Source organism: Bos mutus, chromosome 23 (assembly GCF_027580195.1).
Source record: "Bos mutus isolate GX-2022 chromosome 23, NWIPB_WYAK_1.1, whole genome shotgun sequence".
NCBI lineage: Eukaryota > Metazoa > Chordata > Mammalia > Artiodactyla > Bovidae > Bos > Bos mutus.
In genome coordinates, this window is record NC_091639.1 from 30,251,256 (window position 1) to 30,275,799 (window position 24,544).

General features: G+C 41.9%; 1 protein-coding gene across 1 annotated transcript in view; it reads left to right on the forward strand.

Annotated features, from left to right (window-relative positions):
* Positions 1 to 24,544, forward strand: part of RCAN2 (regulator of calcineurin 2) — a 284,388-nt gene that overhangs the window by 59,318 nt on the left and 200,526 nt on the right. The gene's annotated exons all lie outside the window — the stretch shown is intronic.

The following is a 24,544-nucleotide window of genomic DNA, read 5'->3' on the forward strand; positions in this document are numbered from 1 at the left end:
TGCAGAGTTGTTTCCTTATGCCTGTTTATAATGCCCCCAGCCCTGACTCTCAAACCCCTGTCTCTTGCTTTGTGGAACAGAGCAAGCATCACAAAAAGAGACTGGCTCAGTGGTGTAAGGACCATTCTATCTGCCAAGTATCTCCTGCAGTGGCCTGGAGTCTTTTGGAATGTGAAGGCTGTTTTCTGATCAAGAATTCCCTTGTAGGAACTTCTTGGTGGTCCAGTGGTTAAGAATCTGCCTGACAATACAGGGGATGTGGGTTCAATCCCTGGTCTGGAAAGATCGCACATGCCGCAGGGCAGCTAAGCCCATGCACCACGACTGCTGAGCCCACGCTCTAGAGTCTGTGCTCTGCAACAGGAGGAGCCACCACCGTGAGAAGCCTGTGCAGCGCAACCAGAGAGCAGCCCCCACGCACCGCAACCAGAGAAAGCCCACGCAGCGATGAAGACCCGGAGCAGCCCGAAAAGGGTTCCCTTTGTAATGAACATAGCCTCAGGAGGTATTAAATTCTAAGATATCCTTAGGGCTTCCCTCGTAGCTCAGTTGGTAAAGAATCTGCCTGCAATGCAGGAGACCCTGGTTTGATTCCTGGGTCAGAAAGATCTGCTGGAGAAGGGAAAGGCTGCCCACTCCAGTATTCTTAGGCTTCCCTTGTGGCTCAGTTGGTAAAAAATCTGCCTGCAAATGCAGGAGACCCCAGTTCGATTCCTGAGTCGGGAAGATCCCCTGGAGAAGGGAAAGGCTGCCCATTCCAGTATTCTGGCCTGAAGAATTCCATGGACTGTATAGTCCAGGGGGTCACAAAGAGTCAGACACGACTGAGCAACTTTAACTTTTCACTTTCAAGAAATCCATAAGATATACCCCACGATATCCTATGATACCTAATCTACAAACCCAGGGCAGGCCGGTGACCCGTGAATATGCTAGCAAAGGGGAAAGTACTGCCTTAAGCAATCCACTCCATCCATCCACTGATTATTTAACAATTATTGAAGACCTACTGTGTCCCCAGTATTGCTTGTAGCCTTGGGAGAACAAAGACTGAGACGCAAGCCTCACATCACCTGATGTTGACTGGGGTCTTGTAATTAGAGGACAAGTTGTCTGGAGTAAGAGGTTGAAGTAGAAGCAGGATGTTATAGGAGTCCCAGAATAGGCCACCTCAGAGGGGAAGAGAAGGCTCCGGAACTTCTGGGGTAAATTTCTGTATTTTGTTTTGAGCTCTGCCTTGCTCCAGCATCTCCACATGGACCCACTGTCTGCCATGGAGCATGCTGGCCACAGTGATTTGAGGACAGTTGTCCTTCAGACCCACCTCTTGTGTCATCAACACAAGAGGCGTTGTTGTCCTGTCCCGCAGGGCCTGTTTGGACAGGACCATTGATAATTGACCTGGAGAAAGAAATGACAACCCGCTCCAGTGTGCTTGCTGGAGAAATCCCATGGATAGAGGAGCCTGGTGGGCTAATAGTCCATGGGGTCACAAAAGAGTTGGATACGACTTAGTGACTTAACAACAACAACAGTTGATGGGTGAGGGTGGCAGAGGGCAAGAGCTGACTTTGACTTTGGCAGGAGCCTCCTCTTTGCCAAGTTCATCCAGCCCTGGAGACAGGCATGGCTGGATGGCCGCACGGATGGAACATTCTGTGACCCACCTGTCCCCGTTTTCTCCTCCAGTGTGCAAAATATTTGCCTTCCTCCAAAGAACTGTGAGCTTGCTTATTTTAAAACCTGCAACCTGCGAGGACAGAGGGTGTTCTCTGACAACATTACATCATTGAAGCCTCTAGGTGTTGAGTCATCATTATTTTTAGGCAGCTCCATGCTTTTTTTGGTTGTTCTAAGAATAGCCCTTGTGTCTGGACTCTACAGAAAGTCACCTCAATACCGATCCTGTCACCGCTCCAGAGTGTCAATGGAATGCTTTCTGGATTTCCAGATCCAGGGCACGCATTTTAGAATTTTGCCTCCCAAACCTTCTGCCCTTTTAGGTATTCTGTAGTCAACGTGATAACTTTGTCAGAGGCTATGACTTGCATTTGGGTCACACCTGTGTCAAACATACTTATTATTGTAAGACAGCAGCATGAACAACAGAGTAAAAAGCGTTTGCTCCTCAAACGCTCCTCCTTGTCCCCAGCTCAGTGTCTATTTGGTTTGTGAAGCCCTTCATTAGTGACTTCACTCAGTATTTCAACATTTCAAGGCCTCTTTCTGCGCCTTCTCTTTTACGGATTAATTGACTTGAGACCCCTCACAGGCGGGGGACTGCTACTCTTGGCATCTCTGTGGGATCAACTGAAGGAGGCCAAAGTAAATGTTACGCTAGGTCGTTAAACTAAATAAGCATATAAATTGTCAACCATATTGCAACGTGATGACAGGGCAATAAAAATGGACTGAGCCAGCCCAGAAATGGAATTTTGTGGGTCAATATCGAGGCTGGTTTTCTCATTGCTTATTGCAGAGCATATGCTCAGATATGATCAATTTATTTTATGTGGCATTTCGAAGCCCATCAGAGCACTAACAGCTCATGAGCCAAGCCAAATGCTGTTCTAACTGTAGCATCAAGGGAAGCAGCCGCTTGGAATAAAATGAGGCAGTTGTTTAATATTGTATTCTAGTGTATCTTTTGTCTCTGGAGGGCATGGAAGGGTCATCACATGACCTGGGTCTAAGTGTGACAGAAAGTACCAGTGCACAATACGGGCTGTCTGCAGAGTGCAAGCCGGGAAGACCAGCCTGCATTTTGAGCTATAGGTGCTTTAACAAAGTTGGATCTGCTTTTATTGTCTCAGAGCTCAAACTTCTTCCCCACCCGGGTCATTTTTGTTGTTCAGTCGCTAAGTCGTGTCCTTCTCTTTATAACCCCATGGACTGAAGCACGCCAGGCTCCCCTGTCCTTCACTATCTCCCAGAGTTTGCTCAAACTCATGCCCATTGAATCAGTTCATCCCGTCTCTCTAATTGGGGAAATGGTATATAGTATCATTGTGATTAAGAGAGCAGCCTCTGGCATCTATCAGTCCAGATCCACTTCTGATTCCTGTGTGCCCATGGCAATTTACTTCATCTTTCCAAACAGCAGTATCTTCACCAACAAAACAGCATCAAGTATTTATCTCATAGGTTGCTGTGAGAATGTAGGTGGTATAATCCAGGATGCTTTGAATTGCAGATGCTCGCTGGTAATAATTTCTGCTCGTTGGTCCAATCTTCTGCATTGTGCATCATTTACAACTCATAGTACTCTTTGGATTTCCTTGCCCATGGTTGTTGCCTAACTCATCAAAGAGAAGTCTAGTGGTCAGTCTTGTCTGTTCTTGCTACCCTCAGGAGAGCTTCTAAATCAAGATGGCAGTGGGGAGACCAGATGACCACCTTTTGAAATCTGAACAAATAGTTCATTCACAGGAACCAGCCTGGAGGAAAGCCCATGGACTATCTTTCCTGTATACAGTGTCTTGAACAGCCATACATTTCTATCCTGCACCAATTAATTGCCATTCTTATGTCTTCATCCCCCAAGACTCACTAGAAAGCTTCATTTTCTTTGCTGCTAAATGTAAAGTTAAAAAGATTAGATGTAGTCATCTGGAATTTGCATTTATATATGGCAATGAGAAGCATGGTGTGTATTGGGCTTGATGTTACAGTTTAAATAACATCCTTAGAAGTTTTCTGAAAAAACAAGTCAGTTTTGTCTCGTGATTTTCTCTTCCATTTGGTCTATCTTTGCATCGGTTTCCAGAGAAAACTGGATTGGTCAAGTAGTTGGTGAGCAATTACAGTCATTTCAAATTTTAATTTCAAGAAACTAAAGTATACTGAATACAACATATTTTTTCTCTTGCTGGTGTTTCATCCCTGCTTGGTGCCAATTTTGAGTATGTGTTCATTGCAATTGGGTCCAATTACTTTAGAAAGGATTAACATTTACATTAGAAAGAGAAGGTAAATGAGAACAGAGCCTTTTAAAGTCTGAATATGGTATTTTTTTCATAGTCATTAAGTACATTAAGAGTTTTGCTTGGAAGATTCTTCACTTAATCCAAGCATATTTTTCTAAAGAAAATAGTACAGGAAACATCATAACAAAGTAGATGAATGAAAAGTGTCATTTCTTTGGAAAAGAAACATCATTGCAAAAAGGATTTGAATTAGTATGAATGACTTTGTTATAGTTAAGAAAGTGATTTGAAAAAAAAATAATTCTTTGGAAAATGCTCTCTAATTGGTGTAGAGAGAATAGTTAATGCCATTTATGGTAACCTTTTAAAATTTCCTTTAACACAAGTTATCATTCATGTAATACTAATTATTGGTTGGCACAAACAAAGTGTGAGGATTTATATTCTGATCTATACAGAAATGTCATCATTAATAAATAATGCATTCCAACAGCATACTTAATTGTCAGAGGTTTCATTGCCAGGAATAGGAATAATATGGGAGGCCTTGAGCCTCTTGTGGCCTGATGTAGTTCAGGGTTTCTCCACTCTGGCACTATTGATACTTCGGACTGGTCATTCCTTGTTGCAGGGGCTTCCCTGTGCATTCGAGGATGTTTAGGCCCATCCTTGGACTCTGCTCACTAGATGCCAGTACATCCCTGCTAGTTGTGACAACCGGAAGTGTCCTCAGACATTGCCACATGTCCCCCTGGGGACAGAGTCACCCTGGTTGATTGTTCCTAACCACAGACTAGCTGCCTGGGAATTTCTTAATACCCATTCTAGAATCTCATCTTAATGGATAAGAATCTTTCGTATGGGTCCCTAGGAGCAGCAGATTCTGTTTCTAAAGAAATTCATAGCTTTTGAGGAAGCACACAAAATAAATAGCATCAGGTGATACAATTAAGACACAAATTAGTTATTATGGTGAATGGGCTGCCGTCTATGGGGTCGCACAGAGTCAGACACGACTGAAGTGACTTAGCAGCAGCAGCAGCAGCATTCATAAGCTGATACAAAGTCTGGCTAATGGATGGACCTAAAGAGTGTCATATTGAGTGAAGTAAGCCAGAGAAGGAGAAATATCATATGACATCCTTTATATGTGGAATCTAAAAAGAACTGATACATGATCTTGCTTACAAAGAGATTCACAGACTTACTTAGAAAACAAACTTATGGTTGCCAGGGGCAAGGGATAGTTAGGGACTAAGGTCATGTACACACTGCTATATTTCAAATGGATAACCAGCAAAGACCTATTGTATAGCACATGGAACCTGCTCAATGTTATGTGCCATTCTGGATGGGAGGGGGGTTTGGGGAGAATGGATACATGTATATGTAGTGCTGAGCCCCTTTGCTGTCCTCTGCTGTAGCATTGTTAATCGGCTATACCCTGTTAGGTAGTTAAAATAGGGAAAAGGAGTCCAAAATGGCGGTGGCTAAAAGACAAGGAAGAGAAAAGCCGGCGGAAATAGAACAGAGGAAGGTCAAAGGAAGGTCCGAGGACCGGAGTGAGGACTTCAGGTAGAACAGCACTCCGGACTAAGCCCAGTTTGCATGGGGCAGTCTCAGGGGGAAGAAAAAGACATAAAAAGAGGAGCCAAAGCGCGCTCTCTCTCTCCCGCGCGCTGCTGGGGTGCTCTTTTCTTCGCGTCTTTGGATCTACGTGCCCTCACGCCTCGAAGATGGATTTTCCTGCTATCTTCTAAATAAAATAGAGCTGTAACGCTGAGCTGTAACACTGATTTGTCTAAGAGCTATAACACGGTCTGTCCAAGACCCGAGAGCTGTGACACGCCGAGGGGGCTTTAATGTCCGTCACGCCAAATCTTTGTTGTGACGAGACAAAAACCGAGGAGCATACACTCGCATGACAACCCCATTACAAAAGAAAAAATTTAAAGTTAAAGGAGCAAAAGCAGTGTAGTTAAAGCTTGTAAGTATAGTTCCTAAACTGTCTTGAAGAACACTTAGTAATTCACTGGTTGGAAAGTAGGATATCAGGGTAACAATTTTTGCTGTAAACCTTCTGTCTGTCACATCTTTTTTATCTGTGTTTGATCTTCTAGATATCTAATTTTTGAAGAAAATTGCCATAATCATCTATAAATGTACAGAGGTAGCTTATAATTTGTAACAGTGAATAAATATCAGAGTTTCTATTTCTGTTTTAATTGGAAATGGGAACAATTTTCAGGCACCCTAAAAGTAGAAGTTCCTTCTAATACTACCCAAACTTTTCATTGTTAGCTCAAATGCTGGGCTGGGGGAAACCAATGGAAACTCTAGCGTGTGGGCTTTTTTCCTTTCTAGCTCAAGCTTTTGAATAAATATTGGGTGAAAATAAAGGGACCAGTTAATAAGTAGTTTGTTGTTTTACTTACAGGAGGACTTCAGTCTTCTTACTTCTTGTGGATTTAGAGAATAGTTTTAATAATGTCACCCGAGTCACTTTGATCATCTCTAGGAACCTGAAGAAAGTAGGGAAAGTCAGTAGGCCATTCCGGTATGACCTGAATCAAATCCCTTATGATTCTACAGTGGAGGTGATGAATACATTCAAGGGATTAGGTCTAGTAGACAGAGTGCCTCGGCAAAGGCAATGGCACCCCACTCCAGTACTTTTGCCTAGAAAATCCCATGGATGGAGGAGCCTGGTAGGCTGCAGTCCATGGGGTTGCTAGAGTCAGACGCGACTGAGCGACTTCACTTTCACTTTTCACTTTCATGCATTGGAGAAGGAAATAGCAACCCACTCCAGTGTTCTTGCTTGGAGAATCCCAGGGACGGGGAAGCCTGGTTGGCTGCCATCTATGGGGTCGCACAGAGTTGGACACGACTGAAGCGACTTAGCAGCAGCAGCAGCAGTAGCAGACAGAGTGCCTATAACACTGTACAGGAGGCAGTAACCAAAAACCATCCCCTGAAAAAAGAAATGCAAGACGGAGAAGTGGTTGTCTGAGGAGGCTTTACAAATAGCTGAGGAAAGAAGAGAAGCAAAAGGCAAAGGAGCAAGGGAAAGATATACCCAACTGAATGCAGAGTTCCAGAGAATAGCAAGGGGAGATAAGAGACCTTCTTAAGTGAACAATGCAGAGAAATAGAGGGAAACAATAGACTGGGAAAGACTTTAGATCTCTAATTATTTCAGAATAACATCTACTTCTGCTTCAGTGACTATGCTAAAGACTTTGACTGTGTGGATCACAAAACCTGTGGAAAATTCTTAGAAAGTTGAGGGTACCAGACCACATTAGCTGCCTCCTGAAAAACCTGTGTGCAGGTTAACAAGCAATAGTTAGAACTGGACATGGAACAACGAACTGGTTCAAAATTGGGAAAGGAGTACATCAAGGCTGTATATTGTCACCCTGCTTACTTAACTTATATTCAGAGTACTTCATGTGAAATGCCAGACTGGATGAATTGCAAACTGGACTCAAGATTTTCGGGAGAAATATCAACAACCTCAGATATGCAGATGATACCACCCTAGCTGCAGAAAGCAAAGAGGAACTAAAGAGCTTCTTGATGAAAGTGAAAGAGGAGAGTGAAAAAGCTGACTTTAAACTCAACATTCAAAAAATGAAGATCATGGCATACAGTCCCATCACGTCATGGCCAGCAGACAGGGAAAACTGGAAACAGTTAGAGACTTTATTTTCTTGGGCTCCAAAAACACTACAGACAGTGACTGCAGGCTTGAAATTAAAAGATACTTGCTCCTTAGAAGTAAAGCTACGACAATCCTGGACAACATATTAAAAAGCAGAGACATCACTTTGCCAACCAAGGTCTGTATAGTCAAAGCTATGGTTTTTCCAGTAGTCATGTGTGGATGTGAAAGTTGGACCTTAAAGAAGGCTGAGCACTGAAGAACTGATGGTTTTGAACTGTGGTGTTGGAGAAGACTCTTGAGAGTCCCGTGGACTGCACAGAGATCAAACCATGGAATCCTAAAGGATATCAGTCCTGAATATTCATTGGAAGGACTGATGCTGAAGCTCCAATACTTTGGCCACCTGATGGGAAGAGCCAACTCATCAATACTCACTGATGCTGGGAAAGGCTGAAGGCAAAAGGAGAAGGGGGGCCACAGAGGATGAGGTGGTTAGATAGCATCACTGACTTGATGGACATGAGTTTGAGAAAACTCCCAGAGATAGTGGAGGACAGAGGAGCCTTGTGTGCTACAATCCATGGGGTTGTAAAGAGTTGGATGTTACTTAGCAACTGAAAAATACCAATAGGAACCTAATACTTGAGAGCACCATGGAGGCATATTGTGCTGGCATTCATGGTGGTTGATGGTGGCTAACCAGACCAAAAAATGTCTTTCTTAGATTTTTGTTTCCCCCTGAGTCAATTTATTGATATATAGTAAACAATCATTTTGGCATAAAGCTATTATTTTTCTCTAGAGAATGAATTTCATTAGCATTAAAAAGGTCTTTTTTTTTTTAAAAAATAAGGATCTTCCATGATATCTAGGGCTTCCCTGGTGGCTCAGTGGTAAAGAATCCACCTGCCAATTCAGGAGATGCAGGTTCAATCCTTGCATCAGGAAGCTCCCCTGGAGAAGGAAATGGCAACCCACTCCAATATTCTCGCCTGGGAAGTCCTGTGGACAGAGAAGCCTGGCAGGCTACAGTCCATGGGGTCGCAAAAGAGTTTGATACGACTTTGCAAAGATATATATATATATATATATATAGGCTTCCTAGGTGGTGCTAGTGGTAGAGAAACCCCCTACAATGGAGAAGAGGTAAGAAACATGAACAGAAGAGCCTGGTGGGCTATGGTCCATAGGGTTGCAAAGAGTAGGACATGACTGAAGCAACTTAGCTTACACATATATATACACACACATATATGTATAATGTATATGTATATATACATATACATATGCTTTATGTGTATTTTGTATATATAAAGGCTTTTATATTTTATATATGTTATATAAAATACACTTAAGCACACACATATATAAATCAAAACATGTTTTTATTCATCTGTATGTGTGTGCTTAAATATGTATATTTATACACACATACAAGCTGGGAAGACAGTCAAAGAGAAACAAATTGTTTAGCAATTGCTCGAACTTTCCAGCCAAAAGTTCCTCCCGGAGTCCCTCCTGCTTCCATATTCTGTTTCTTCCTGCGCTCATTAATTATTTACACCAGCTATACTCTTCTGTGCCAGAGATCATTTTCCTGATTGATGGCATCTGGGGTGCTCCACACAGAAGTATTTTAAAGGCTGTATCGGGAAAGATGATTTTTTTTTCTTTTTTCTCCTCCCTCAATTTTTAATAACCCTTAGATTCTACAGCTAATAACCTCCCTCAGTTCCCCATTTGTTGATTCCTACTTCATATTCTTGGAAGAAATGTGCTGGGAATGTGCTATTTCCCGTCTCTTTGAAGATAGCAGCCTTTTCTTTCTTGGTCAATAGAAATATTGATAAAAATGAAACAGGCTCCCCACAAGAAGGCAAATTTTAAACAAAATTAAGGGGACCAGGAGGAGTGAATTAAACTAAAAATATGAGTGCATTTTCACTTTTATCTTCCTCATATCTCCTTTCTTCCCCCTCACCCCAGTCATTTTGTCTAAGTCTTTAATTGCCATCTGCACCCTAATTCATCACTGTTAAAATGCCATCCCTAATCTAAACCACCTCTCTGAGCTAGGGATCTGACATCTCCTATTGGTCGCTCAGGATGTGAAAACTCAGTGTGTTCAAAACTTAACTCTTGCTCCTCCCTGCTACCCGGGTTCCCCTCCACTGTTCCTGTGCTCGTGGACCAAACCTTCCTGCACCCAGTCTCTCAAGTCAGAGCCTCTTCTCTCCTTCACCCTCATCATCCTTAACTAGTGCTGATGCTCTTACTTCGTGGGCTTTTCTCCTATTTGATTGTTTCCTTTTGTCCCTGGCCCAAGCTTCAGCCGCCTCTCACCGGGACGATTGTAGGTGTCTCTGTCTCCCACTTGTTCTCTACTCTGGCTGCTGCTATTTCACAGAATTGTTGTGCTTTTGGTTTCAAAGCTCAAATCTGATATGTGTAAAGGTTCCCCATTCCTTTGAGATCAGAGAGATTATCCTTTAATTCCTAGTCTTCTGAACCTGGCCCTCAAGGCTCACCCACCTCAAAGCTTTTCCCGCACATGCTAGTGCCCTGGGCTCGCTGCCTCCAGCCACTTTCTGCAGTCTCTTCTCTCAATCTGCGAACCTTGTCATGTCCCCAGGGCCTTTGAAAGTGCTCTCGCCTCTGCTAGTCTATCACAGACACCTCCTCCTTCTCCTGCTATGCCACTCCCAGACTTCATGAATGCTTGTGTTATACACCTTCAGAGCCTGTTGTTTCTTTTCTTCAGAGTGCTTATCTCACCATAAATGATATATCATTTCCATGATTATTAACTAAAATCTAGGGTCCATGAGATCAGGAACCTGTCTGCCTTTCTTGGCATTTTCAAGTGCTTAGCAAGTTGCCTGGACTATACATTTGCTGAAGAAATGAATTTGCTATACCTTTTGTAGAAATATATATATATATATATAATTATGTATATGGTTACATATGAGTCCTTCTAGATCCTACTTGTACTAATAGAAACATTTCACATGAAACTGATCTTTTTCTTTTAGAAATTAAAACTTGGTCACTCTCAAGATATTTTCCTTCTCTGATGTCATAACTAAGGAAATCCTTGAAGAGTTTGGTGCTGTCTGCCCTGAATTATTTCATTTGACCCTAAGAGCAAGGATGTGAGTTACAGCCTGTGGAGCGCTGCAGTGGTTTGCCGATATGCACACAGATCTATTCATGATCAGAACTTGAACTGTGTCTTTTAGCTCCAAGTCCAGAGGCCTCTATGGTGCTTAAGCAGCAAGTTCAGGGTGTACCCCACAGAAGTGTTTTTGCAGCTGTATTCATTTATCATTTGCGTATCGTGTTCTCCTGTATTGAACGGGATGCTCCACAGGCAGTCCCATAATGCAGTGGTCCCTGACCTTTTTGGCACCTGGGGCCAGTTTCATGGAAGACAGTTTTTCCATGGACCCAGAAGGGAGGGAATAGTTTTGAGATGATTCAAGCTCATTACATTTATAGTGTACTTTATTTATATTATTATTATTACATTATCTCCACCCCAGATCATCAGGCTTTAGATCTTGGAGGTTAGAGACCCCCGCCATAATGGACCTTGGTTTCCATAGTCTTAGATCATCATTTTTTCCTCTACTACTCACACTGTGGTTTGCTTTTTAAAATAGTTATAAGTTTAATTTATACTGTAGTATCAGATTCTACTTAATTGATTGCCTGATGTCATCTCTGAAGCTGGGGGTATCTGCCTTTACCCTCTAAATGTTTATGATCTTATTGACTTAAACGTGACACCTTGACCACATGGATTTATCTTCTCTTATTCTTGATAGTAAAGACGCAGTAGGATAGACTCTACATGATGGAAGAGAATGGAAACAAAATACCACCTGTCGAGAGATGTTAGCACATTTTGAGAAGAAAGTAGATGGAAGAATGGTACCTGAGTTGGCAGCATGGAAGAAGCTGTCAGCTAAGGTGCCGGCAAGCAGGGAGAGCCTGTGAAGCCAACAAGCCCACAGGACTTCTGAGCGTTCTGGGCTCTGAAACACCAGCTCAGGGGAGGGAATAGGTGAACCGCGTTGGCTGGAAGCGGGTACAGAGTATAGGTTCATTCTCCCCTGTCTTGAACAGCTTGGTGATTACTTTCCAGGCCAGAGAGTGAAAATTCTCTGGAAATTCAAAGCCATTGCTCCAGAGAAAATTGCAGGCAGAACGTTTAATTATTCAATCAAAAAATAATTATTGAGCTCCAACTATGTTCTAGTCATTTATTCCAGGCACTATGGACAGAACAGATTAACTATCCCATCATTCATGGAGCTTATCTCCTAGTAGAGAGAGAGAATTAACACAGAAAGAAATAACAACTAAGACAGCAAAACTAAACATTAGGTAATACAATTGATCAAAGGTAAAAGAAATCTAATTTTCAAGAGGTATAAATGTCATAAGGTAACATTGCATCATTTTGTGCCATTTTCACCTTTGATGAGGGAGTAAATATCTTCCCCAGAGCCATGCACCCTCCCCCTCCCCCCAGGGGACTTTGATTTTTGTCTCATTGGCCAGCACTGTTAGATGCAAAGAAGGCTGGGAAAGCCTCTATCAAAGAGGAGTGGGATGGCTGTGCTGGGCTTACCCCTAACAAGATTCATCTTGCAGCTGAATTGAGACCAGAGTAAAATGGGATTCTTTTGTCCAGAGAGAAAAAGGAATGACTTCTGTGGAATCAGCTGACAGTGTCTGCCACAAACTTATGTCTGACCTTTTGTTGGTTTTCAATTGTCCTTTTGTTGGTTTCTTTCACTTCTCTTGAAAATCCAGAGCCTACTGTTGATCATATGATGAGTACAGATATATTGTTTTCAAGACCATGCACCTCTGGAAGCTGGGTAAAGGCAGCAGGATATTGGTAAGCATTCAGAATTCTGTTTGTTATATTCATCTGATGGGTCTGCCATCATTTGTTTATTCAGTACAGATGTTTATCCAGTCCTGATGTGCACCAGGCCCTTGGGAAACAACTTAAAAATAATTGTTAATGTCTGTTGCACTCTTATTATGTGCCCGGCACTATTTTAATTATTTTACAGATATGAACTCACTTAACTTTGACAACAATGCAGTGCAGAAGGTACTACTATCAGTGCTCGCTTACCAGTGAGAAATTGAGGCATGGGTTCAGTAACCAGTCCAAGGTCAATTACGGATGTGGACCTAGAGAATCTGGTTCTGATGCCCTTGCGCACAACCACTAAGCTGGCCCACTGAGAGGATGAGCAGCTAGTCTGTGGAATGCCAGATGAACACAGCAGTAGATGGTAATATGATTTTTAAAAAGGAATTAGCTGTATAATTTTCTGTGGCTATCCATTTAATTTCCCTGAGATTTTGCTTTACATGGTTCATTTAGTCAGCCTTTAAATATTGTCTAAGCATTAATCAAGGCCTCTTATTTCTGGATTTCTAAATTCAAGTTATTCAAAACAGTTCTAGTTATTTCAAAGGCTCAGAAAACCATCCTGGTGATAGAGTCCCCCTTCATCCCCCTCCATAGGGTGATTCTTTTTTCTTCTATAATATTCCCTGTGATTCTACATGGAAGGGGCATTGTTATCTCTGTTCTATTTAAAGCAGTGAAGTAACTCGCACAAGGTCACATAGCTAAGAAATGGTGTCAGAAGGTTTGCTGCCTCAAACCCTGTGCTGCACGTGTGCTGGTGCTCAAATCCCAGCTCTCCACCGATTAACTGAGCGACCTTGAGCAAGTTATCCAACAGTTCTGTGCCTGTTTCATCATTTGTAAAATGTGTATAAGAATAACTAAAGATGAGGATTAAATGAGATAGTTTTAAGTACAGAGAACGTTACCTGTTATGTTGAAAGAGCTCAATAAAACATACCCACTGCTGTATCTGTTTTCCTTTTCCCTTCCAGTATGCTAATTGGGAGCATTTGTTTGGAGAAGGGACTTTAGTTTTTCATCCTACAGTCCTAAAGCTCTAGAGCCCCATGTGAAGAAAGAGTTAGTCACTCAGTCATCTCTGACTCTTTGCAGACCCCACGGACTGTACCCCACCAGGCTTCTCTGTCCGTGGGATTCTCTAGGCAAGAATACTGGAGTGGATTGCCATGCCCTCCTGTAGGGGATCTTCCTGACCTAGGGATCGAATTCACGTCTCCCATGTTGCGGGCAGATTCTTTACCATCTGAGCTACCAGGGAAGCCCCAATATACCTTGACATATTTGCAGAGCCAACTGCTTTTTAACTCAACTCTGTCTATGATCCACAGAGGGTCAGCTGCCTATTTTCCCATATAGACTAATTAAAGTGGTTAGTACTAAATGTAGTGAAATAGGGTATCTTTTTAAAATCTGCCTGATGACGAAAAGATTACAATTGGCAAAAAAAAGCCCTGTTGTCTTTATTATAGAAACCACTATTTTATAGGAGTATTGCAGATAAAACTTAGAGAAGTTCCTTTAAACGTAATGAAATGCAATTATGAAGTCATTTTTAACTATGTTTAGAAACACTTTGAAGAATTTTATTCATTTAAAAATAACAATCAAATAACAAAATTTCCTTGGGAAGGAATATGACACACCATTATAAGAAGCAATCAGTTTCTGAACCACCTTGGAGAAGTGAACCACTGAGAAATGTTTAACATATAATCCTTATTAAAGAAGTAAATTTTAAGTTGTAAAGATGGCTGAGCTTCTGAAGATCAATAATTAAGGTTTTGAATGTTGCCTGTTTCTTTTTAAAGGTAAGTAGGCACTTAATAATACAATTTAAGAAACTAATCACAGGGATTCTTTATGCTGTTCAAATTATAATCTGATTTTTCAGCTTCTGATTGGAGAGCAATAAGCAAGAGGACATCAACAGAGAGGCAAAAGTAAATATATATATATGTAATTTTTTAAGTTGGTGCCAGTGTAAATGTATTTCCATTAGCTCAGTATTTCTCAAAGTATAGTCTGAGAAACCCCTGGTGGTTGCCAAATTTCTTTCAGGGTCATTATATCTATATATTTATATTTATATTTCTGAATCACTTTGTTATATACCTGCATCATTGTAATTCAACTATATTTCAATAAAAAACCAAGACACTGAAATATTTATGAACTCTTTACTATGTTCTAATCCTATGAAGTTTCAATACTATATGAGATGCATTAATATCTTCTTATATTATCTATAATATTCCCAGCAGCCTTGAGCTCTCCATTCTGTCTTCATGCTTCAGAAGTTACTTGGCCTAAGTCATACGCTAGCCAGTGGCAGTGAAAGGACTGACCGCAGGTGTGCTAACTTCATTTCCTGCTCTCTGCCCTCAAAACTCTTCTATATTCCTCCTGGCTCTGGCCAGGTGAGCATGCAGAGGCTGTGACAGGTATCACTCATCCAAGGAATTCAGTCTAGACAGGTCAACAGAAAGAAGAAAGAAGACAACAAGGAATTCTAGGTGTGGGCGGCAGGCAGGATCTGTGTCAAAGACAGGTCAGAAAAAGGCACTGGAAGGCCTTCCCAGCTGGCACTAGTGGTAAAGAACCTGCCTGCCAATCCAGGAGACACAGGAGACATGAGTTTGAACCCTGATTCAGGTAGATCCCCTGGAGGAGGAAATGGCAACCCACTCCAGTATTCTTGCCTAGAGAATCCCACGGACAGAGGAGCCTGGTGGGCTACAGTCCATGGAGTCACAGAGTCGGACATGAGCTGACGTGACTTAGCAGCAGCAGCAGAGATGGATTGATAAATTGTGTCCTTGAGAAAGGCAGGCCATTCCCTGACTTCTTTTATTCTCTTTGCTTGTGAAGCAGGACAACTGAGTGGTCAAGAAGGGAGGACTCGAGCTGGGCTGCTCAGAGTTGAGTCCTGGTTCTTTTCCCCCGGGGTTGCGCAGCCTTTGGAAAGTGTCTTAGGCTTCCTGTACCTTAGCTTTTGATGTCAACTGAGCGTGATGATAGCATTCCCACCTACCTCATAGGGTTGTTTGAGATTAAATGAATTTAGAAAATAAACCCTTCAGACAGTCCCCTGCCCTGAGTATATTCTAAGTACATCTATGTAAGTACAAGCAATTTTTACAACTGATGATTATCTGGGACTCATTAATTGGGAACAAAACTGATGAATCCAGGTCCCAGCGGAATGAGGGGCAGGGCTGTTGGGATAATGGAGCTGAGTGGCTAGCACACAGGCTCTGGAACCAGACTTTGGCTTCTTAGTGGGTCTCTGAGCCTGGATTACTACCTAACCTTCCTGCACTTTAGCTTGTTCCTGTGTAAAATGGAAAAGATAAGAGTGCTAACCTTAATCAATTATGAAAAGCAGCGAGTTCATGAATATAAGCTGCTTAGATGAGGGCCTGGACCATAGTAAGTATTTGACTGAGTTTATACTATAGAATCAAACTATGCCTTTGATAATTGGAGAACAAAAGTTCAGTCTCAAAAATCAGTGGAAAAATTGACAAATATCTTAGCACTTTGACAATAGGCTTTTAAATAGGGTCTTTCAGCATATTAAAAACAATGAGGAAGTAGGGCTTCCATAATCTGCACACAAATGGATAGAAAATGTATGAAATGAAGTGATGTGAAAGTCGCTCAGTCCTGTCTGACTTTTTGAGACCCCATGGACTATACAGTCCATGGAGTTCTCCAGGCAAGACTGTTGGAGTGGGTAGCTAGCTGTTCCCTTTTCCAGGGGATCTTCCCAAGCCAGGAATTGAACCCAGGTCTTCCGCATTGCAGGCAGATTCTTTACTAACTGAACCATCAGGGAAGCCCAGGGGTAGCCTATCTGTTCTCCAGGGGGATCTTCCCAACCCAGGAAGTGAACCAGGGTTCCTGCATTGCAGACAGATTCTTTACCAGCTGAGCTACCAGGGAAGCCCAGAAAATGTATAAAAAAGGTAAAATTCTGTGTACAGATTCTTAAGAGAAAGAGCCAGTCTTCTTTAGCTGAAGGCCCCTCTGTGTCACAGGAAGGGGACAGGGCTGGCCAAGGGTATGGTGAGAAAGTTGGACCTTCAGAAGGTAGAGAGATCCCTTTGCCATTGTGTCTTTTTTCCTTTCGTGCTTTTTTTCTTCCTCCATCTTCCACCATATTGAAAAGCATAACATCAAATCCTTAAGACTGGAGTCTGGAGACCTGAGTTTTGTGCCTGATCTGCTGTCAACCAATAGTGGGACCTGGGAGAAGCCACTCGATCCCTTGGGACCTCAGTCCCCTCATCTGAAAACAAGAAGGCCAAATTAAGTTATTTTAAAAGACCTTTCTTAGGCTGATCCTGGGAATTCATTTAAGCTCCCCAGGAATCTAGGGACTTTCTGGAATGAATTTAGGAATCCAGATGGTCAAGCACAAATGCTAAGGCCCACTCCATCAGCCAGGCACCAGATCTCCCATAGGAACCATCTGGAGAGCCCCAGGAGCAAAGAACCCTGACCTCCTGCCCTGGCAGCCCTGGGAGGACAGCCCAAGGTGAGTGTACAGGGTCTCGAGTATTGCACACTAAACCAGAAGGCGATTATCTGAACACCAGCATCGTTCCCCATGAGAGCATCCTGCATCCTCTTCGCCTCCTCATCAGTACCTCATTCTGTGATTCATCATGTTTTAAAATTAGCTTCTTAATCCCTTTAATATTTTCAACGACTCTGTCTTGAGAAAGGCACCCAGCGGGCACTTAGCTTCATGCAGCCTTTTCACAGCATATAAATACCAAGAATAGTCTGCCTGCATATCCCTGTCTTCTTCACTAAATCAGTGCATTTCCTTATTGCTCTTATTTTTGTTCTTGGTGAAATAAACCTGCATTTTCATCAATTAGCTTGGCTTTGAGTTTCTGTGGTTCATTCTTCTTTCAAGAAAAGAATTTCATTTATGTATTTATTTTTGGCCGTGCAGGGTCTTCGCTGCTGCACAGGCTTTTCTCTGGTTGTGGTGAGTGGGGGCTACTCTCTAGCTGTGCACAGGCTTCTCCTGTGGTGGTTTCTCTTGTTTTGGAGCACGGGCTCTAGAGCGTGGGCTCAGTAGTAGTGGTACATGGGCTTAGTTGCTCCGCGACATGTAGGGTCTTCCCACATCAGGGATTGAACCTGTTTCTCCTGCACTGGCAGGCAGATTCTTTACCGCTGAGCCACCTGTTCATTGGAACAGGTGAAGCCCCTGTCCATTCTTTATCCTTACTCACTGAGATGGCAATAGATTTTACACCTTTGCTTGAAATGTGTCCTCTCTTGTTAGTGACAGCATTGTTTTACCAGGGGGCTCTGACTTCTTTTCTTTTCTTTTTACCCACATTTCTTTCTTCCTGACTCCCTATACATGTACTGTCCTGAGCACTCACATCTTCTTTCTAAACATTCTTTCTGGGAATTGTCGCCACTAACAGCGTCGTATCCCCTTTAAGCAGTTGGCTTCCAAATCTTGTATTTTGATATGTAGATGTGGTTTTCATCAGCTAGTAACTGCTATCATTCACTAGACATTGACTGAGCGTGTTGAATGGTGTCCCGTGTTGGTGCTAAGGATGTAAAGATGGTTGACTTTTCTTTACTTCCAGCAATTCACATGGAGTCTAATGAAGTGACAAACACACAGTCTGATAAAGCCAAGCCAGCATGACAAGTGCTAGGACAGAATACTTATTAAAAAGGATAAACTGCTGTTGGAACATAGAGAAATGAGTTAACTAAATCTCTGAGGGCTATCAAAGAAAGGCTTCCCAGATGAGAGGGCATGGGAGGGGGGTCTTGAAGTCTGAGTAGGAGTTCGTGAGTGGTGACCTCTTAAGTTTCCTCTGCTGTATTTGTTCTGATCTTCTTACTGTCACCTGAAACTCAGCATGTCAAAACTCAAATTCTCCATCTTAGTCCCTAAATTATATCACTCACGTGACTTTCCTATTTCATTATTCCTGCAGTCATCCAGGGGATACATTTCAGGGATTTTTGTCTCTTTTCTCTCTGCTGTCCTACTGCCTGAGGTCAGTCTGCCTGAGGTTATTTTCATCTGTCTTTGAAATCATTGTCATATCAATTTTTAGGACCACCATTCTGGATTTTGTCACTCACCTATTCAAAAATAATGGCAAGCTGACATTTGTTTAGTGCTTAGGCTGTGAAGTGTTTTCTTTGTTAGTGTGCAACCCCATGAACTGTAGCCCACCAGGCTCCTCTGTCATGGGATTCTCCAGGCAAGAATACTGGAGTGGATTGCCATTTCCTCCTCTAGGAAATCTTCCTGACTCAGGGATTGAAACTGCGTCTCTTACATCTCCTGTATTGGCAGGTGGGTTCTTTACCTCTAGCGCCACCTGAGAAGCCCCTTTTCTTTGTTATCTTCTTAAAGCAGTCTGGTGAAATAAATACCGTGCTCTTTTGAATCTCTCTGAAATATACAGTCCAGTACTCTGTGAGCTCCTGGAAAGCAGAGATGGATGACATTCTGTTTATGTCAGCGTTTTTAGTGCCTCCTACACTGCTGATTCATAAGCAAGGTTCAATAAATATTGAATTAGGTATCTCTTCCTCCCTAGGGTCTGCACATCTTTATGTGCCCAATAAAAATTATTTGATCAGAAGACACTGAAATTGGGTCGTAAAAAAGACAGCTTCCCCCTTACTGCAGGGCTGGTGCTGTATCTCCACGCACTGCTCAGCAATCGGAGAACCACCTCCTGGTGCCGTGATGGCCACAGCTGCAGAATTCTTGAACTTCACGCTCTCTCAGGGATTTTGAACATTCATTGCTATGTAGACACAGAACCACTCCATGTAAATCGCTTTCCTTAGTTATGCCACCAAAGACCCCATGTACATAATAGTTTGTTTATATCATTCTTAACATCAGATTCAGTTTAATTACTTTACATGGCTTTCAGTGATGCTCTATGATATCACAGACCTAGAGAGTCTGTTTAAACACTTTGGTCTCTCGTGTTTGTTTAAAAATGGTGGAGGGCGGAGTCCTGTGGCTTACAATCTGTGCTCCTCATTTGCATATCTTATCTCCTGACTTTACAAGAAAACATAATATAAAATAAACCATTTACAATATTAACGAAGTAGGGTAATTTAAATCTGAATCTGTAAGAAATTGAAATGTTTAAACCTGACAACACGGGTAGCCAAATACTCTCCTCTGGTCTGACATGGACTAATTTGTGTAAAAAGAGTAAATGAGTTTTTGGGGGTTGTTATTGTTCTTATGAAATGATAGAACGTAATAGATCCTGCCTTCTAAAGGCAGTTGACTGACATGAATCAAAAATCTATTTCAAAATGTGCTTGACTTCGCAATAACAGTTTATGTTCTTTCTCAGCCAAAATGCTTTGAACACAAATTTCAAAATGCTCTGAAAGAAATTCAGGCATTCTTTCCAAGAGCCCCTGCTGCCATCTGCTGGTTTTTAGGATTCAGCCGCAAACTGCTCAATGGGAAATGGATGAAAGGGTTCAGTAATAACCTATAAGGGAAGAGAATCTGAAGAATAATATACATAATATGCATATATACATATATATATCTTTGTAAAAAATCCAGAAAAGGGAAAAAAAAGTAACAGCCAAGAACAAAAGATTATTATTTTCAGGAAAAAATCATTTTGTAATTTCATTGTGTTTTTTAAAAAATAGAAGTGAATACTAAAATGAGATTAGATTACAGTTACTTGGGGAAAATGACCTTTTTTTTATAATAGAATCTTGACATAAATATAAAATAGAACAAATTTACCCTGGGTCCCAGGGCGTCCGTTAGTGGAGTCAGACTGTATGAAGCTGGAGTATATGTGATGGGAAGTGACTCCAAAATCAGGCTCCAGAATCACTCTGTGTGCAGATGAGGGGACGTTAGACATTAGACTGGTAAGTGGTTGGGGGAGGGAGTGAGGTGATGGGCGAGGGAGCGAGGTGATGGGAGATGGAGTGTGGAAAAGTCATATCCTTGGTGATTGGAGGACGGGGTGAAATAGAAGAATTGTTGGAAAGGTCAGAGAGAGGGGTGCTTGAAGTGTCTGCTTTAAAAACTCAGGCTGTTTTTTTCTGATCTGGTCATAATAGTGGACTTTGATCAGCTCTAGTATTAAAGATATTTTGTTGAGGTACTGTTAAATTGCTCTATTATCATTACTTTCTTGAAGCAGGGATAATAAAGATAATGGTAATAAATTGTCTCACAGATTTTTCATGTCACATGACATCCAGAAGAGCAGGATTTGGGGACAGAGCACCGACCTTGGCATCAGACTAAGCTTAGCATTCAGACAGCTGGATGTGAGTTTCAGATCATTCATTGAACAGCTGCATGGACCTCAGTCTTCTCCTCGGTGAAAAGGACTTGATAGTTTTACAACATGCAGGGTTGTAAGAGTTAATCGCGTCTGTGCCTGGCTCTTAGCACTTGACAGCTTTATTCTTATTCCAGTATCATTAAACCTTCAATACAGATACTTAGAAAAGAGTTATAGCTTGTTTCTCTGAACTAACGCTATCCCAGGGAAAATCGAATATGTTGGATTATGACAATGATATATGTATATAAGGAATCAGAGAAAACAGATGCATGTGTATTTTACCTCAGCTCCCGTGATCTTTTGGGGAACAACAGACTCCAGAAAATGGCCAGAAGGATTAATGGCCACTGGATAAGAGTTTCTTTCCTTGCAGGATTTACCATAAATGAACAGCTTCTTTCTCTCTGCCCAAATTGACAGGTTCCTCTGACAGTTTTCTAGAACTAAATTTTAATCTGAGTTCATTTTCATCATCCTTCTTCATCAATTTGTTTCTCTCTCTCTTGCCTTTTTAATCAGGGGGATTTGAAACAAAGCACAGATCTTAAAGGAGAAATTTTGTTCAGGGGCTTTTTGAGTGAAGATATGCAAATTAAATAGAAGGAAATGGCAACCCATTCCAGTATTCTTGCTGGAAAATCCCACAGACAGAGGAGCCTGCCGGGCTACAGTCCATAGGGTCGCAAAGAGTAGGACAAGACTGAACCACTGAGCATGCATGCCTGCATGCAGATTAAACCAACAGCGAGACAGGGCTTTTGTCTCTCCATGGGTCAAGTGAGCGGGGGAGTGTGTAGTGAATCCTTGCTTCAAGATTTTAAGTTGGTACTGCTGCTGCTGCTAAGTCGCTTCAGTCGTGTCCAACTCTGTGCAACTCCAGAGACTGCAGCCCACCAGGCTCCCCCCGTCCCTGGGATTCTCCAGGCAAGAACACTGAAGTGGGCTGCCATTTCCTTCTCCAGTGCGTGAAAGTGAAAAGTGAAAGTGAAGTCACTCAGTTGTGTCCGACTCCTAGCGACCCCATGGACTGCAGCCTACCAGGCTCCTCTGTCCATGGGATTTTCCAAGCAAGAGTACTGGAGTGGGGTGCCATTGCCTTCTCCGTTAAATTGGTACAGTCTTTCTGAAAAACCATTTGATAATAACAGCAAGTTATAAAAAAATACCCATGTGTTTTGACAGAGCCCTTCCCATCTAAACATATATTCTAAAGAAACAGTAAAACAGTACTGGACAAAGATTTAGAAATAAATATATTCATGATGATGAAAATAGCAAATAAGGGGGAAATGAAAGTTTAGCAGTAGGAGAATGGTTTTTAAATGATGGTACTTCCTACAATGGTAAATGCTGTAAGATTGAATTAAAAAAAAAAGATATAAAACTGAAGGTTTTGCATGATCCCAATTCTATAAATAATAAGCACAGAAAATTTTATGGAAATAAATCCATCACAACAGAAACCATTTTTATTTCAGTGCAGGAGAAAATCAGATGATTTTCATGTTGTTCTCTTTTAAAAAAGTCTTTATACATATTCCAATTACTTACCATGGCAACATATTAGTATTACTTTATAGTAAAAATAAAACATTGAAAGACGTTGGACTTATTGAGAAAAAGGTACAGTACAATGCTAGATCACTTTTCAACCCTTCCTTGTGCCTTCAACAGTCAGATTTCTGCCATCCTTTTTCTACTGAAATTGCTCTTTTAGAGATTGTTGGTGCCTGAAACTGTCAACTCCATGGGCATCTTCTCAGCCCTCAGTTTACTTAATTCCTCAATACATTTTGCGTAGTTTATTTGCCCTTTGGGCTTCCTCCATGGCTCAGCTGGTAAAGAATCTGCCTGCAATGTGGGAGACCTGGATTTGATCCCTGGGTTGGAAATATCCCCTGGAGAAGGGAATTGCTACCCACTCCAGTTCCCTTGGCATTGCTAATTTTCTTGAAGAGATCTCTAGTCTTTGCCGTTCTATTATTTCCCTCTATTTCTTTGCACTGATCACTGAGGAAGGCTTTCTGATCTCTCCTTGCTATTCTTTGGAACTCTGCATTCGGATGGGTATATCTTTCCTTTTCTCCTTTCCCTTTAGTTCCTTTTCTTTTCTCAGCTATTTGTAAGCCCTCCTCAGACAACCATTTTTCCTTTTTGCATTTCTTTTTCTTGGGAATGGTCTTGATCTCTGCCTCCTGTGCAATGTGACGAACCTTCATCCATAGTTCTTCTGTCTATCAGATGCAACCCCTTGAATCTGTTTGTCGCTTCCACTGTATAATCATAAAGGATTTGATTTAGGTCATATCTGACTGGTCTTGTGGTTTTCCCTACTTCAATTTGAGTCTGAATTTAGCAATAAGGAGTTCATGTTCTGAGCCAAAGTCAGCTCCTTTTCTTGTTTTTGCTGACTGTATAGAGCTTTTCCATCTTCAGCTACAAAGAATATAATCAATCTGATCTCAGTATTGACCATCTGGTGATATCCATGTGTAGAGTCTTCTCTTGTGTTGTTGGAAGAGGGTGTTTGCTATGACCAGTGCGTTCTCTTGGCAAAACTCTGTTAGCCTTTGCCCTGCTTCATTTTGTACTCCAAGGTCAGATTTGCCTGTTACTCCAGGTATCTCTTGACTTCCTACTTTTGCATTCCAGTCCCCTGTGATGAAAAGGACATCTCTTTTGGGTGTCAGTTCTATAAGGTGTTGTAGATCTTCATAGCACTGTTCAACTTCAGCTTCTTTGGCATTAGTGGTTGGAGCATAGACTTGGATTACTGTGGAAGCTAGGTATTATACTAGATATTAATGCTAGAGAGTAATGTAATGGAAACAATGGCAGACTTTATTTTCTTGGGCTCCAAAATCACTGCAGATGGTGACTGCAGTCATCTGCTTTCTCCTTGGCAGAAAAGCTATGACCAACCTAGACAACATATTAAAACGCAGAGACATTACTTTGCCAACAAAGGTCCATCTAGTCAAGGCTATGGTTTTTCCAGTGATCATGTATAGATGTGACAGTTGGACTATAAAGAAAGCTGAGTGCCGAAGAATTGATGCTTCTGAACTGTGGTGTTGGAGAAGACTCTTGAGAGTCCCTTGGACTACAAGGAGATCAAACCAGTCAATTCTAAAGGGAATCAGTCCTGAATATTCATTGGAAGGACTGGTGATGAAGATGAAGGTCCAGTTCTTTGGGTACCTGATGCGAAGAACTGACTTATTAGAAAAGACCCAGATGCTGGGCAAGATTGAGGGCAGAAGGAGAAAGGGACGACAGAGGATGAGATGGTTGGATGGTATCACCGACTCTATGGACATGAGTTAGAGCAAGCTCCAGGAGTTGGTGATGGACAGGGAAGCCTGGTGTGCTGCAGCCCATGGGGTTGCAAAGAGTTGGACACGACTCAGTCACTGATCTGAACTGAACTGAACCCACTCCAGTATTCTGGCCTGGAGAATTCCATGGGGTCCCAAAGAGTCAGACACGGCTGAGCAACTTTTACTTTCACTATTTATTTTTTAATACTAGCTTTATTTAGAGGTAATTCACCCTTTGAACATGTACCATCACTTGCTTGTTCTTGGAACACTCTTTTAAAATTGCTATGTCTGTGCACTACCCT